Source organism: Pteropus vampyrus, unplaced genomic scaffold (genome assembly GCF_000151845.1).
Source record: "Pteropus vampyrus isolate Shadow unplaced genomic scaffold, Pvam_2.0 Scaffold276, whole genome shotgun sequence".
NCBI classification, from domain to species: domain Eukaryota; kingdom Metazoa; phylum Chordata; class Mammalia; order Chiroptera; family Pteropodidae; genus Pteropus; species Pteropus vampyrus.
Window position 1 is genome coordinate 1,560,332 of NW_011889057.1, and position 15,744 is coordinate 1,576,075.

The following is a 15,744-nucleotide window of genomic DNA, read 5'->3' on the forward strand; positions in this document are numbered from 1 at the left end:
TCTCTATTGTTCTATCCCCAGGACATAGAAAAAGATGTGCTCGGAAGATCAACAGTGACTGACCTACTGCAATGCAGAGCTGGCGCTGTCCTGGGCCAGAAAAATCTGGAAGTGTGTTCAGAGCTAGAAACAGATAAAATAATCTCCTTCCTTCCTTTGCTTCCTCCTGTTCTACAAAGTTGCCACCTGCCCACTTTCCCTAGCTTATGCACCTCTCCCCTCCTGTATAAGGACACACTCATGACTCCACCAACCTACATGGAAAGTTCTATTATGGGTCTTTCTCAAGCTACTGCTTGAGGCAATGCAAAAAAAAATCTTAACAAAATGACAGAGGGGAGATGGGGGAAGATTATGGAGTTCAGAAAGAAATTGAAGGGGGAGACTCCTGAGAAGATTAGATTAGGAAAATTGAAGTGTCTTAGGGATTTAAAGCCCTGACTCATCCATCTGACCCTCCAGTTCAGACCAATATAGAAAATGACATGAGACTCATTACCTAATGGAAATCAAAGCAATTTATCCACCTTACTAATGGCTAGACAGATGTGCTATAAACCTAAAATGCAGGGCTCTGTGTTAAAGCTGGATAGAAGACCTCAGGCTGAATGGGCCTTCTACTCTCTCCCCGTCCCCCACTCTCTCCCCACCTGATTCACAGACTGAACAGAGACAGGGCTGGAGAAGCCACAGTCAGGCTCTCACCCATAAGATCATTTACGTTTTCCCCAGAGGAGAGTAAGCAGGGAATGGAAAGGTAGGCTGGAAAATATTCCCTCCAACCTGCTCCACTTGTGGGGAGGAGACATCTAAGAGGAAGAGGCCCCAACGCAGAGTAGTCTTCTCTTTGTTCCACCCTTTGGTCTTAAAGGGTTAGCTTACAGTCTGTGATCAGCCACAGGTGCACTGAAGGGCTGGCGAGGAGGAGACCAGCCATGCGTCAGAGCAGTCTCCCCCTTTGCAGATATTTGGCCATTTATGACCTACGAAAGTGGCCGTATCACACAATCCACTGATTTTTATAGCTCCTACTATATGGCAGTAGCAAATACAAAATATATTTCCAAATAGGACATGTGGAAATAGATTTCCAAATGCTTTACACATATTTACTCATTTAATCCTTACAAAAGACACACAAAAAAAAACTGTTATCACCATTTTCAGATGAAGAAAATGAAGTAAACGGTTCTCACCACTATTCTTTGTATACTCTCCTGGAATCAGTGGGTGGTCAGTTTTCTGTCGCCCCCAAAGCCTCCGAACTGGGTACAATTAGGACACAAATAATTCCAAGCCTATACTGTGCCCTCAACTCCATTTCCTCTCTCCAATCAGCTCAGCGCGGCTCACCTACACGCTACAAAATAAGTACTGCCTAGCAGCATAAAATGTCAAATAATTCACACTAGCAACCAAGAAATGCCCTAAATTTGAACGTAAACCCCCTCCTAATTCCAAAAGTAACAAGAACAAAATTTAAATTCACTTTCTTTGCAATTAATATGCAAGGAAATTAAAGTCCAAAATTCTTCCCTTCCCAATTTTTTATTCTGCTCATTCTGAGCCAGGAGGTCTCGCTCCAAAAAAATCTAGGTATGTCCATTTGCCTGGACATCCCGCTTCCTAAAGCGTATCCATTCCCACAAGGTCAGTTCTCTACTTCCCCCCAACTGGCTGCCAGGGCTCTGCTGGGCCTTCCCACCTGAAAAAAACAGTGACCTCTCGGGATGGGCTGCGTTCTTTCCATTGTTCCAGCTGTTTGGTAGAATAAGGTCTACATGGGAAAGGAAAGGGAGGGTACACACTCTCTCCCTACAACTTCAGCTCCCCAAGTGTGGGTAGGGGTTAGGTACCTGTGTCTCCACCCTCTCCCTGGCCTGGGAGCCGCATCTCCAGACCTCTGAGGTGGGACAGTAGAGGGATTGTGGTGAAACTTCAAATCTCCTGAAGATGAGAAGGGCGAACAGCCATGAGCATAGAGAGTGTTCCGTGGGGTCAGAGGACAAGGCTGTTATGCCTGGAGGCAGGGGACTGGCTACATCCTGGCCTTTCCTCTCTGAAATGTTAGCTGTTCCTCCAGCCTCTCCAAAGTTGACGTAATCCATCCCCAAGTAGCTCGTGGGTCCCTCTTTTTCAAAATCAGGGTAACTAGGACACAGGATACTGCAGTCCCAGCTCTACACCAGCAAAACTTAGAAACAGAAGCATACTCTCAACTGTGTTCCTGGAACCTAATGAATGTTTTTTGTGGAATTTTTAGGGGGTCAAGGCAAAGAAACCTTTGATGAGAATTCAAGGGACAAGAGAAAGATGTGGAGGGCTGACACTCAGCCACAGCTGCCTCGTGTGAGTCTTCCCCAAGGAGGTTCTCAGTGGTGCTGCTGGTGAGGGATGAGCCCGTCTCATTTGCACCCCTCGTGCGTGTCCTTTCCAGCTGGCAGCTCACAGCAGCACAGGAGGCCAGGATTAGGCTTGCTTAACCAGGGCAAAAAGCACTGGAACACAAGAAGTGACAGCAAGACTCTTGATGACAGTCTCTTGCTGACACACAGAGCACTTGAGCTCGGCCAGAGTCAAGTTGCTAATGCCAGCTACACAATGTGTCAGAAACTTAGTGGTATCTGAAAGAACAGAGAAAACCTTGACTTCACCTTGCCAGGATGCTCCCAGTCTGTGCCAGCTCTTCGGAGTTCCCAACACGTGAACTTAAACCTCAGTCGGGAGAAATCTCTGTGAACAAAAAAAGGGCTATGTAAGAAAACTGACAAGCTCAGGGGTGACCACTTGGCAGGCCTGATGAGCTCAGTGACCAAAAATAACCACACAGGCTAATCTGATCATAAATTCCTAACCAGACAGGTCACATTCCAGGCCTATAGCTTCCTTAGCAAACATCAGTCTTTACCTTAAGCAAGCCCTGTCCAGTGTTTTCACACATCTAGGGCAATATACCTTTGGCATGTCAGAGTAATTTTCTTTCCAGGCTCGTCGGATACACAACCACCAGCACCAGAGCAAAGAGCACAAAACTCTTTGTTGGTGTGGTGTCGTCCACATACTATCTCTATTTGCTGTAAATGTTCAATGTTAACTGTCCTGTACCCACCAAAGTAAAAGAAATATATGTTCCTCCAGTTTGCTTGTTATATAATCCTAGAAATGTCCCCACTTTGCTTTCGCCCACCTCCTTAATCTGTCACCAGTGGGTTTCAAGTAACCTTCCTTCGTCTTCCTTCGATTTTAAATGTAAAGAATGAGCTACAAAACTGCCATCTTCCGGACCATTTTCATAATCCATTGGCAACTTGCTTCTGGGCATGTCCTCAAATGTCTGACTCAAATAAATGCTTATAAAATATTTCTCTAGGTTTGGGCATTCTTTCATCGACATCTCCCACGGAAAGTTTAATTTGGGCCTTGAGTTTCCCATTAGAGGGTGGGGGCCCGCCAGCTGTCTCTTCTCTCAAAGTGAGGCACTGGAGACCTTTCTGACATCTTGTGATATTTAGAAATTTAAAATAATGCTTCCAATAGTCCCGATTTAACCCGGATCTGTTTCTTTCCAACATCAGTTCCCTTTAGTGCATATTTCATCTTCTCAGTAACTACAAGGAGGGTCCTGAGCACAGATCCCTGGGCACGTCCCCTCAGCGTGGGCAATACCTCCCCCAGTCCCCAAATAACTGCCTCTTTCATACTTAAATATCTAACAATACTCGCTGCCAAATCTCCCGGTCTTTTCTTCCTTCACACCAAGCAAGCCACTGTCTACACTAGTTTCCTGGGTCCATGCTCCCTCTAGCGGCCTCACTTCACTTTGCATCATTGTTAAATCTATGCCCCACTCATCCTCCCTGATCTAGAAATGAGCAAACATTCTGCTCTTTTCTAGTTCTGTCCTTAAAAACACTTAGATGTAAAAATATTTCCTTTCTCTTTTACTATATCTCAAGCACAACCTCTAGAAACTTGACATTTCTCCCTGCAAAAAATCATTTCCTCCACATAAGAGTTCCTGGTCCTTTTCATGTATATGAAAGCCACCACATTTCTGTGATTAACCCCAGAGTGGGCGTCTGAAATCTGCAACCCTGGCCAGGGCTTAATAAATGTACAATCCAGAGCCAACTTGAGACTGTGTGGTAGAAAATCATTCCAGGAGCCTGTGGACAGGCCATAAATAACCTCCCTCCATCATTCTCTCTGTCGTCCTAAATGCAGTTCAAAACAAAGTAGGCGGTCAGGATCTGGGACCTAGCATCACTTACTAAAGACTAGCACAAAAAATATGGAGGCAACATTTAAAACTCTTGTGTGCTGTATCCACGTGGAATTGGGGTAATTTCATTTCAGCTTCAACTGCATCTAGCAAGCTGCAGGTCAGAATTACCTTCCAAGCCCTTGCCTATTAAAATCCAAGGTGCTGGAGTGACCCTAGGTGAGCCCTTGATTTTACAGTCAAGGCTCCAGAGAGGCCCACCAGCATGTCGTCCCTCCGCCCCTCTGAATCTGGCCAATGGAGAAGGCACCCTGGAACAGAGGGCAAAAGGAGACCAAAGTGTCTGTTTTATAAATGGCCAGATAAGTGCCAGAGAACTCTGACCTCTCTAGCGAACTGACCGGAAAATGCAATCGAGACACAAGTCCAAAACGAGCCTCTTCTTCTTCCTCCCTGCCTGAGCCACTAAACAGAGGGAAACAGCAGACATCCCCTGGCAGAGGAGGCAGCAGGAAGCCCTGTTCGCATCAGAGAGGACAGCAGAGAAAGAACCAACGCTAGTCTGTTAAATTCCTGTTAATGCATTCTCTCCTCTCCCTGGTGAAACATGTCCAGTAAACGTTCCATCTCTCCAACTGCCATATCATCTCACCCTGCAGGAGGGAGCAGCCACCCAGAACAGGAAATCCCTTCATCTTGTATTCGCTTTCTATTACCAAATATCCCAAATATACTGGCTTAAAACAACGTAAATATATTATCCTATAGTCTTGGAACTCAAAAGTCCAAGATGAGTCTCACTAGGCTGAGAATCAAGGTGTAAGCAGGGCCACAATCCTTTCCGGAGCCTCTAAGGGAGAATCCATATCTGTGTCCTTTCCAGCTTCTAGAGGTCACCCACATTCCTTGGCTCATGGCCCCATTCTCCCATTTTTAAAGCAAACAACATCCAACCAAGTTCTTCTCCCTTTGCCATCAACCTGGATCCCTCTTCTGAATCCCTCTTCCACATTTAAGGACCCTTGGGATTACATTGGACCCACTCAGATAATCTAGAATGGTCTCTCTATTTTAAAGCCAGCTGATTAGCAAACTTAATTCAATCTGCAACCTTATTCCCTTTTTGCAGGTAATTTAACATAATCACAGGTTCTGAGAATTAGGACATAGACATCTTTAGGGGCCACTATGCTACCACACATCTCCTGCTCCCATTGGATCTGCCACCACCCATACCCTTAGTACCACAGGTATCAGTCAGCAGAGTGCCCAGACCATCCAGCTAGTCACTGAGGTCTATACCCCATCTCACTCACTCTTAGAGGAAGGTGAGCAACCAAGTCCTTCCTGTCACATCTATTCTGTTTCCCTCAATCATCACCAGGGCCAAGCCAAAGCCTCCAGGACTCTGTTAAACAGAATCCCATCTCCATGCAGCTAATCCAACCCAATCCTCTGCCCAGCCTCTTTCTTCCAAGCCCTTTTATTGTGCCCTCTAGAATTCTTGATCTATGATCAGCAAACTCCTTGGTATTATTACCAATGTCTCGTTTTGAATGTTTTTTTCTATTCCTATTCTTAAATGACATTTTTGAATTTCCTAAGAATCCCATGGCCTCTACAAGGCTTTTGAGTGGAAGCCGCTTTTTCCCTTAGCATCAGAGCCAGAAGGTGGGAAAAGGAGTCCTCCTTGCTTCCCATTGCTGTTTCTACACCACTGCTCCTTTTTCCAATTTCAAAAGCTCCCCTTCTTTGAAGTTCAGAGCACAGGCTGCCTCTCCTCCCAGTATCCCTCCCTCATTCACTCATGACCTCAGCTCCTGGTCTTCCTCTCCTCACTTACCCCTGTCATCATCCTTGATGATGTTCAGCACTCATACAGATGACCTTTCCAACACTCTGGCTTCTCAGTCCTTGACATGTGTACTTAAGCCTACACTTTGCTACAGTGACTTCCAAAATCTCCAATTCAAGAATCTCATCCTCTGTCTACAACCTCCTAACCATACATCTCTTTTACCCTAGAAGTCCAGTTGTAATAACTCTTTGACCTTATCCAGACCTCCAATCTACTGACTCCACCATTTTTTTCCATGTAACTAATGACTACATTTCCCAGACTTCCTTGCTGCTAGACATGGCCAGGGAAATGTGATAACAGCAAATTATGGGTGGCGTCCTTGATAGAAAAGGAGTATGTCCTCCCCTTTTCTTTTCTCCTCTTCCCACTGACTGGAATTACATGAAGAGGTGGGAGCTGGAGCAGCCATCATAGGCCACTAAATGGAAGTCACATATTAAAAAAAGAAAGAGTTACAAAATAAAAAGAGCCTGGGTCTGAAATATCATGGAGATACCATATTACCCCTGTTTAACTTCTGTTTATGCCGTGGTATAAATAGTATCTTAATATATTTATCCATCTCATCTTAATATATTTATCCATCTTAATATATTTATCCATCTTAATATATTTATCCATCTCATCTTCCTATCTCATTAAATATAACCTCCATATACTCAAGTATTCAAGTCAAAAGCCAAAGAGTCAGTCATTATTTATGCCTTTCCCTCAATCCCAACATCAGCTTAGACTCTATCCAAATTATATCTTGATTTCAGCCCTTTCTCCTCAACTCCACTGCCACCACCCTAGTTCCACCACCATGATTTATGGCAATGCCTTTCTGACTAACCTCTCTCTGCCTCCACTCTTACCCCATCCAATCCATCCTCCATTTAGCATTTAGACAAGTGATCTGTTTAAGGTATACATTAAATCACATTAGTCGGTGTGCTGCTTAAAACCATTAGGTGTTTTTCAATTGCACTTCAAACAAAATCCAAACTCTTTACTGGGGCCCATAAGCCCTGCGTGGTCTGGATTCTACCTATATTCCCCAACCTCATCTCATTCCACTCTCCTGCTCCATACATCGTTTTGGGGACACATGGCCTATTCCCAACTCAGGGCTTTCATCCTTGCTGTTCTCCCTGCTGAGAACTCTGTTCCTCCTGCACTTTGCATAGCTGACTCCCTCTCATCCGTTGGGCCTCAGCTCAAATGTCTCTTCTCAGAGAGTACTTTCCTGGCCACCCAATCTGCCCTCCCACCACTTACTTCTCTCACCTCATCCGTTTATTCCCTCATTGCACTTAATCATGCTTTGAAACTGTCTTATTTATACACTTGTTTTCTTGTTTATATACTTTGTGCCTCATAAAAAAATGTAAGCTCCATGAAACCTGGGAACATGTCAACAATTAGTATTCACCATTTTCTCTCTAGTACCTTGAACAGCAATTATTAGACAAATAGTTGGAGTTCAATGAATGGATCCGAATTGAATTTATGAGTATATTGAATGAATATGAATAGATAAATGAATTGGTGAAATTATCTACTTCTTTCCTAGGAAGGAGCAAGTAAGAGACAGAAAAACACTAGAGGGGTTCACTCTGACACCCATCCCCCTGGCGAAGAAAGGAGCAGAGTCTTCACCTCTAATGGAAAGGGGCGCTGGGAAAGGATGGCAGATAAGGGTCTCCCTCCCTCAAAGTGGTTGGGAAGAAAAGATTCTGGGAAGGGCTGAAAAGCCTTTGCTCAAAGGTTCAGCACTCCTGTCGCCATCTCTACAGAATTAATGCAGTGGTCAGGAGAAGACCACATCCCCAGAGAACAAGATCCAGTATCAGAGGCCCACATACTGCAGTTGAGGAAGACTGAGGTTATGTCTCAGGAAGAGCTTCTTAATGCATGTACAAGTAAGGGGGCTCCAGAATGGAGACTTTTACTGAGTGTGATAGAAGGATCTTAAAGAAGAATTTCCCCCACTGCTCCCAAATTCCTACACAGAATATGGAGGCAAGAGAAGGGACGAGACAAACTCCACAGAGCCTCCTGAATGCCCTCCCCTCACCCAAGGAGACCGGATAGCTAAGACCTCAGGTGATCCAGGCTTAGACCAGGAGAGGTACTGATTCTCTCCATTGCCGGCTCCATCTCCCCTATCCCAGAGGCCCTTCTTCTCCAAGGGTAATCACAGAATCTGTGCTAATGCAGTTTCAGAACAACCCAAAAAATCCCAAAGAATTGAGTTAAAAAGGGCCCTTTAAGGTCCAGTTTTGGGTCCAATGTAAAGATCAGATCTCCCAGACCACCTCTTGGGTATTTTCCGTGACAGAGATCTCCTTACACACAATGCAGCCTCTTCCAGGCTTGGGCGGCTCTGATTGTAAGAGCATTCTTCCTCCCTGTCAGCCTGAATCTGTTCCCTCACACTTGCATCGCTAGTCCAACCTGGTGGAGCAGAACAGATAAGTCAGTGGTTTCCATGTGACAACCTTTGAGACATCCAAAGGCAATTATCATTCTAATAATAAATGCTACCATTTAACGAATGCTTACCAGGCCCCATGCTAAGTGTTTTATGTATATCATCTCATTCAAAACTTGCAACATCCCTAGTATGTAGAAATTATTATTCCCATTCTGGAGATTAGGAAATAAACTTGAGAAGTAAAGCAATCAGCCAAGGGTCACTCAGATATTGAGAGAATCATGATTTGTTCCAAAGGCCGGTCTAACTCCATCCGGAGCCCACACGCCCTCGCCTCCCCTGTTATGCCAAGATCACCCCACCCCTAATGGAGTCCTCTTTAATTCCAGCTAAACGACATCAAATCCTTCAAGAATTTCTTCCCTGAGAAGCTCGAGGCTTCCATCTTCCCGTTTTTCTCTGATTATTTCTAAATTCAATAAAATCTGGCAGTCATCTAGCCTCAGACCCTCTGCCTGGAGATTGGGGAATCCAAAGGGAAGCTCTGCTTCTGATAATAGCAGAAAATGGAGTCTTCCTAAAGCACCCCCACTAAGCCCCAGTCTCCCTTCAGTCCTCAAACACAGTTCTGACAACCCACGACTTTCTGCTACTCTCCACCTTCTTTGTCACCCGTCAACTCTCCTTTCTCCCAGGATTTGTCCATCTACCTCCTCCTTATTCTCATGCTTCTTCCCCAAAATCCTACTCACCCTTAAAAAAAAAACTCTAACTTCAATTCTCCCTCCATGAAGCCTCCTCCCACTCCTGTTCCTTTCTCAGTGCTTCCCTTATATTTTTTTTAGCTTTATTGAGATGTAATAGACATAGAACATTGTATAAGTTAAAGGTGTACAATGTAATGATTAGATATATGTATATATTGTGAAATGATTATCACAATAAGTTTAGTAAACACATCCATCACCTCACATAGTTACAAATTTGTGTGTGTGTGATGACAACTTTTAAGGTTGGCTCTCTTAGCAACTTTCAAATACACAATACAATATTGTTAACTATAATCACCATGCTGTCCATTATGACCCCAAGACTTATTTCTCTTATAACTTCAGGTTCATACCTTTTGACCTCCTTCACCCATTTCCCCCACACCGGCCACTGGCAAGCACCAGCCTGCTCTCTGTTTCTGTGGGTTCACAAAGCCCTTATTTCTGCCTCTCCAGCAGCAGTTGCTATTTTCCACGTTTTGTGTCTGTTCGCAGGCCTTCCTCCCTGGCTGGGCTTGTCCAGGGCGGAGAGTGCAGCTTTAATCTCAGGGTCCCCTGCAATGCAGGTGTTTAGTCAATGGCCGTTACTACCAAATGCAGACTGACGTTTTTGACACTTCGGCTGGAAGAATGGTGGTTAGACTGCAGAAGGTCAAAAATCAGGGCCAACACTGGGGAGCAGTTGAGATACCAGGAGAGTTGAGGCCCTCTCTGATGGCCCAGGGCCTGCATGCCCCCTGGTCTCTGGGAATTGAATGAAATATAATCTAGTTCCAGTAAATCCAAGAAAGGAGTTTGAAGCAGGATCTGCTGCCCTCTGGTGGCCATTCTGACTCAGGGTCCTTTGTTTGGAGTCCTCTCCCCTGACAGAGAGAAGTCAACTAGATGGATTTAGAACCTGATGCTCCTCTCTCCTGGCACAATCTTAACTGTCCCAGATGCTAAAATTAGAATTTCAACTCAGCACCAAGATACAGTAGATGAGATTTCAAAGTGAGGTGCCAAATCATCCTGTGAAGAATTTCAAAAGAAATTTTGAAGAACTAGTTTCTGACCCCCTTAGACAGATTGAGGATATAAAAAGGTGTCATAGTATGGAAAGAAGGGAGGATTTTGTGAGCAGGAAATGTATAGAGAAAGCTGTGCTGTAATTCTCAACCCCTCTCCCCAAAAAGGAGAGAGGGACCTACCCTCCCCACCCCCACTTACAACAAACCTACTGAATGCCTGCATGGGTTACCCCAAGAGCTGAATATGTGGCCCTTAAAGCTAGGCAGAGTGTCTGGAGCCTGGGCGCTACCCAGAGGTTTAGAAGGAGAGAGAAGAACCTAGGAACAGCCATGTGGGCAGGCTGGAAGAGCTGGTGCTCTGGCACACCTTGGGCTGACAAAGTTTGGCAGCCGAAGAACTGGGTATAGGTCCTGGGAGAGAAATAGGTGTATCCCCATGCTTCCATCTTGGGTGCTGTCCCATAGGGCTACCTCGGGGGACAAAGGGACTACAGCAGCTGAGGGAGAAGGCTCAAGTTTCTGGAGTAAGGGAACACAGGTGATCGGGGCTGACAGCAAAGCTCTGAGGAGCCAAGAAAGTGCCTATGAGAGAGTAGTCACCAACCAGAGAAAATCAGAGAGGAAGGGGCGAGGACACTACCAGCTGATGGAGGAGGAAGCTGAGTGCCAACTGAGGTAAAAACTCACCTACCCATTCCTGTCTGCTCTGTACCACTCCACCTCCTCACCAACACACCTCACTCAGAAGCAGCATCTACTGAGAGTGGGTGAAGGGCAGGGCTAGGGGACATGACAGACAAACAGAACAAAAGTCAGCCTCTCGCCCCTTTCCACAGCTACATCTGCAGCAGGACCCCGCAGACTCCGGAAGAGGACATTAAATGGTTTCAGGTTTTGATTCATATATCGGCTGGTCATTCTAATTTCTGAATTGAGCCAGTCTCTCACAGGATAGCTAAAAGGTTTTCCTGGATTCTTATCCAGAAGCAAGGGAAAAGATTATCCCTGCCCACTGACTCAATAAAGTATTCAGAATTGTCTCATGAAACCAAACTCATCATGTAATCATAACGCAACTTTATTTTTTTATTATATGGCAAGTTGTGGTTGTCATACAATATATAATATAACATATAATATATAACATATACGATAGTATGAACAACACATAATATAAGGCAGATTACACTTTCCCCTGCAGTGGGACTATATTACAGGGACCCGGGATTTTCCTTTCCAAGTCCCATCAGCCTTTTTTCCTTCAATTTAGAGCATCACTGCTCCCATCCCTTCTTCATTTTACCATCGGTAGCCTCCCTTTATAGGCCCTTTGAAACCCTGTCTAGCCCCACCCAGGGGTCCTGAGCACTTCCTCCACTTCTTGGGGAGGAGGAGAGACACGTGCCTCTGGCCTCCTGTGTCATCTCCAGCACGGCCTCCTAGAGTACTCACCAACACTCTCACTGTCTATAGTGGGTTGAATAGTGTCTCCAAAAAATTCATGTCCACACAGAACCTCAAAATGTGACTTTATTTGTAAAAAATGATTAAGGATCTTAAGATGAAAGTATCCTAGATTTAAGGCGGGTCCTAAATCCAGTGACTGATGTCTTTATAAGAAGAAGAAAGGACACAGAGACACACATAGAGGAAGGCCATGTAAAGACAGAAGCAGAGACTGGAGTTTTGCTGCCACAAACCGAACATCTGGGGCTACCAGGAGTAGGAGAGGCAAGGAAAGATTCTTCTTTAGAGCCTTCAGAGGGAGCATGGCCCTACTGACACCTTAATTTCAAACTGCCAGCCTCCAGAACTGTGAAAGAATGAATCTCTGTTGTTTTAAGCCACCCAGTTTATGGTACTTTATTACAGCAGCCCTAGAAAACTAACACACCTTTCAGTCCTTCTAGCCGCAGCAGCAATCAAGAGGAATGCCACGGCTTGGGCCCAGTGCCCTCTGCCAAGCCTGGGAGGAGTGGGGGAGGAGAGTGGTCTGTAATTTTCAAACGACCTCCCCAACCACAGTCCCCTGCTGAGCAGCCCTGGGAGAAAATCTGGCATCTGCTCCCCAAGCCTCCTGCCATCAACAAAACGTCCAGAGCCCAGGAGGCCCTTCCCTCCTACCCCCGGTAACCTATCCTCATCCCATCCTGTGGCCAGGGAATTTTCCATGCCACCCCCAAGTCAAAGTCATTAGATTTAATCATTAACAGGGCGGGTGTTAATTAGCAGAGCATGATGATCATCCATGCTGATGAGGACACAGCTGGCCATCAAGAACAGCTGCTCAGACAAGGGCGGGGAAGAGCAAGATCTGGCGGAAAAGGGGCAGGGGTGTCCTACGGTCACCCCCACCTCCAGTTATGAAAGTTTTGAAATCTCCATTTCTTCGACCCTGGTTTTTCCAGAGTCAAAAGAAACTTTTACTAAGATGAATTCTATTCATGTCCATTTCTCAATGTTTAACGGGCGCTAGGCACTGCGCTAGGTTCTTTGTGGACATTACCTCATCTTACCTCTCACTATAATAATAGAGATAAGTGTTATTTATAGGTGAGGAAACTGAGGCTCAGAGAGGTTAAGCAACTTGCCAAGGTCACAGAGCTACTAAGTAACAGAGCCGGGATTTGAGCCCAAGCAGACCATTCCAGAGGCTGAGAGTTTAACCACCACACCGGAAGGAGCCGGCACAGGTGGGCAGTGCACCTGAGCCGTCAGAGGTCCTGTTGACCTTCTTTGATGCGCCTCATTTTTATACTTACGCTTTTGTAATAGTCATCATTTATAATTACTTAATCACCCTACTCCACCACACCGACCCCTGCTAGGCTGTAAGATGCCGGTGGAGAGAGACTGCACCTATGTCATGCTCCACTGTATCCCCAGTGCTTAACATAAGGCCTGGAACATAGGAATACCCAATAAAACCCAATACTAGTTGGAAGAATAAATTCAAGGTGTTAGAGAGTTGGGGGGAGAAGGAGCTAGCTGAGAACTGAGCCTTCTGGACTGGTGACGATCATAGAATTAAAAGAGTTAGATCATCTGCTCTGTGCCCTGCTTCAGGTTCGGCCATCACCCTGCCTTAGCCACCAAATCTGGTTTATTGGGGAAAGTGTTGGCATAGGTTTTAGTCCTGGGGAGAGCTGCTTCCTCGCTCTTGGCCTCAGTTTCCCCTCTCTAGCTCAAGGGGCTTGGATTGACTGATAGTCTCTTCCACCTCTACGGTTTGTGGTTCAAGAAGAGGCAAAGCACTTTGGAAATGAGCAGCCCCTCTCTTTGAATCACCAGCTCTGGCCCCATTCCCGAGAGTGCTAGCTGCAGGGGGGTGTGCACCCAAGCCTGGTAAGACTGCCACGATGTGCCACGATGAGCTTTTTCATAGGCAAACCAGGACATACACAGTTGGAGGAGGCTGAGCCTTCCCAGTAAGTCCCTGAGAGGCCCCACCTCTACTTCACTATGCTGCCACAGCTCACAAGAAGCTCTGGCGACTTCTCTTGCTGAGAGGCCTTCTGGATGGGCTTTGGAACCCCAAGAACACAGAGCCTCACTGCAGGGCACCCACTCCTCCATTCCAGATCAAGCTCTGCTCCCCACCTGGCGTCCCTCCTTCACGAGGCCCCAGAAGACTCTCACTCATTTCCCCAAGAGCCAAGTAGCCCGGAAGGACAAAGTTTTACTCCCCGATGAGGACTTTCAGAGCATAAGCTACAAGTTCTGAGATGATGCCAAAAGAGTTTCCAGAAATGCTGGAGCAATTGCAGCAAATTGGTATGAGTGTATGGCTTCCCAAGGGGACCATTTGGATGGGCCACTGCTTCTTTGGTGTGTAAAACCAGTCTCTAGCATCACCTCCTCAGAGCCATGTACATGGAAGTGTGCATGCATCTCATATTCAACAAGCCTGGCCCACATGGGCCAGGCAGGGAGAAATGCAAAAGTAGAGGTTGGGGTCAGGACTCCTGGGGTTCTCACCCTGTTTCTGAGACTTCCTGCCTGTGCGACTGGAGCCCCCCGACTCAGGATGACAAAATATTAGAAGTGGAAGAAACGTGTGCAGTCATAGGATCCCCTTTTTTTTACAGATAAGGAAAGAGACCAGTGTGTATGTGTTGGCGGGAACGGGGGTGGGGGGGGTGGGGAGAGGTGATTGCCCAAGAGTGGCCCAGATAGTTGGCAGCAGAAGGAGAAATTGAACTCTGACCTTCCAAATCCCAACCCAGGCGGCCCATTCCAGAATCACCTCCCTACACAACCCTGCCCTTCAAAAGTGAAATAAAGATCATATACTATCTGACTCCTGGTTGGTTATGAGGACTAGTGATAATGCAAAAGAACGTTAGTGGGGGTGAGGAGGGTAGATAAATAAAAGCAGAAAGTGCTGAGAACAACAAAGAGCAGCCCATTAACCCAGTGTCCAGCTCTGAGAATAGGGGCAAGTGGAAGCTGTTAAGTGACTGCATCACTAAGTCACATCCCTATAACCTTAAATATTTCATAGACCCAGAAGTGCACCACGCGGAACAGCTGCTGTTCCTCCGGCAGGGGCTATGACTGCAGTGGGGACATAAATGCTTGCACACATGAGCACACCTTGCACAGACACATACGAGCCAGGGGAAAGGGCTGGGACAGGCAGGCTCCGACTCTTACTCATTCTAAGAAGGGCTCCGAGAACAGGCATGGGATGCTCTGCAACTCCCCAGCCCTGTGGGTGAGAAATCCACACCTTTTTCCACCCACAAGCCCAGCAGGCACTCAGTCACTCACCCAGCTCTGGATATAAAAAAGGTCAAAACGATACACTCACACCTTCACAGACAGACCCAAGCCAGCTCACAGTGGAGACTCCAGGACCAAAGGCTGCAGCTAGTCACACTCCACCTCCCCACTACCCGTAAACGCTTAGCCACGCACCCCAGCCTCCTCCAGAAGCCAGTACCAGGAGCTGTCTCCCCTCCTTCTCCTCCCTGCTCTCTCCTCCTCTGCCTCAACCCAGCACCAGCTGCTCCTGGAACCCCTCTTCCCACACAGCCCCCCATCATTCATCTCTCCAAAGCCTGAGCTCTCTGGGCCCCTCTCCTGACCTAGAGCTTTCGGGGTGAAGAGTCTGAGACTCTGGAGCTTGAGAAAGCAACACGAAACATGGTGTGAGACCTTGGGAGAAATTTCCATGACCAGACCGAATCTGAGGGGAAGAAAGGACTACGAAAGAGGCCTAGGCAAACTGGATGACTGGGATAGGGGTGGAGGGTCTTCTTCGGAGAGCCTGGAGAGGCGTCTCTCCTAACTCTGCTGTCCTGCTAAGAGATAATAAGGCAAGAAAAATTGCAGCTATCAATTCATTGAGGGCTCTATGTGCCAGGTACCTTACCTCATATGATACTAACCCTATCAGGCAGGGACTCTTCTACCCATTGTATAAATGAGGAAATCAAGGCTCAGTGAGGGGAGTCTGA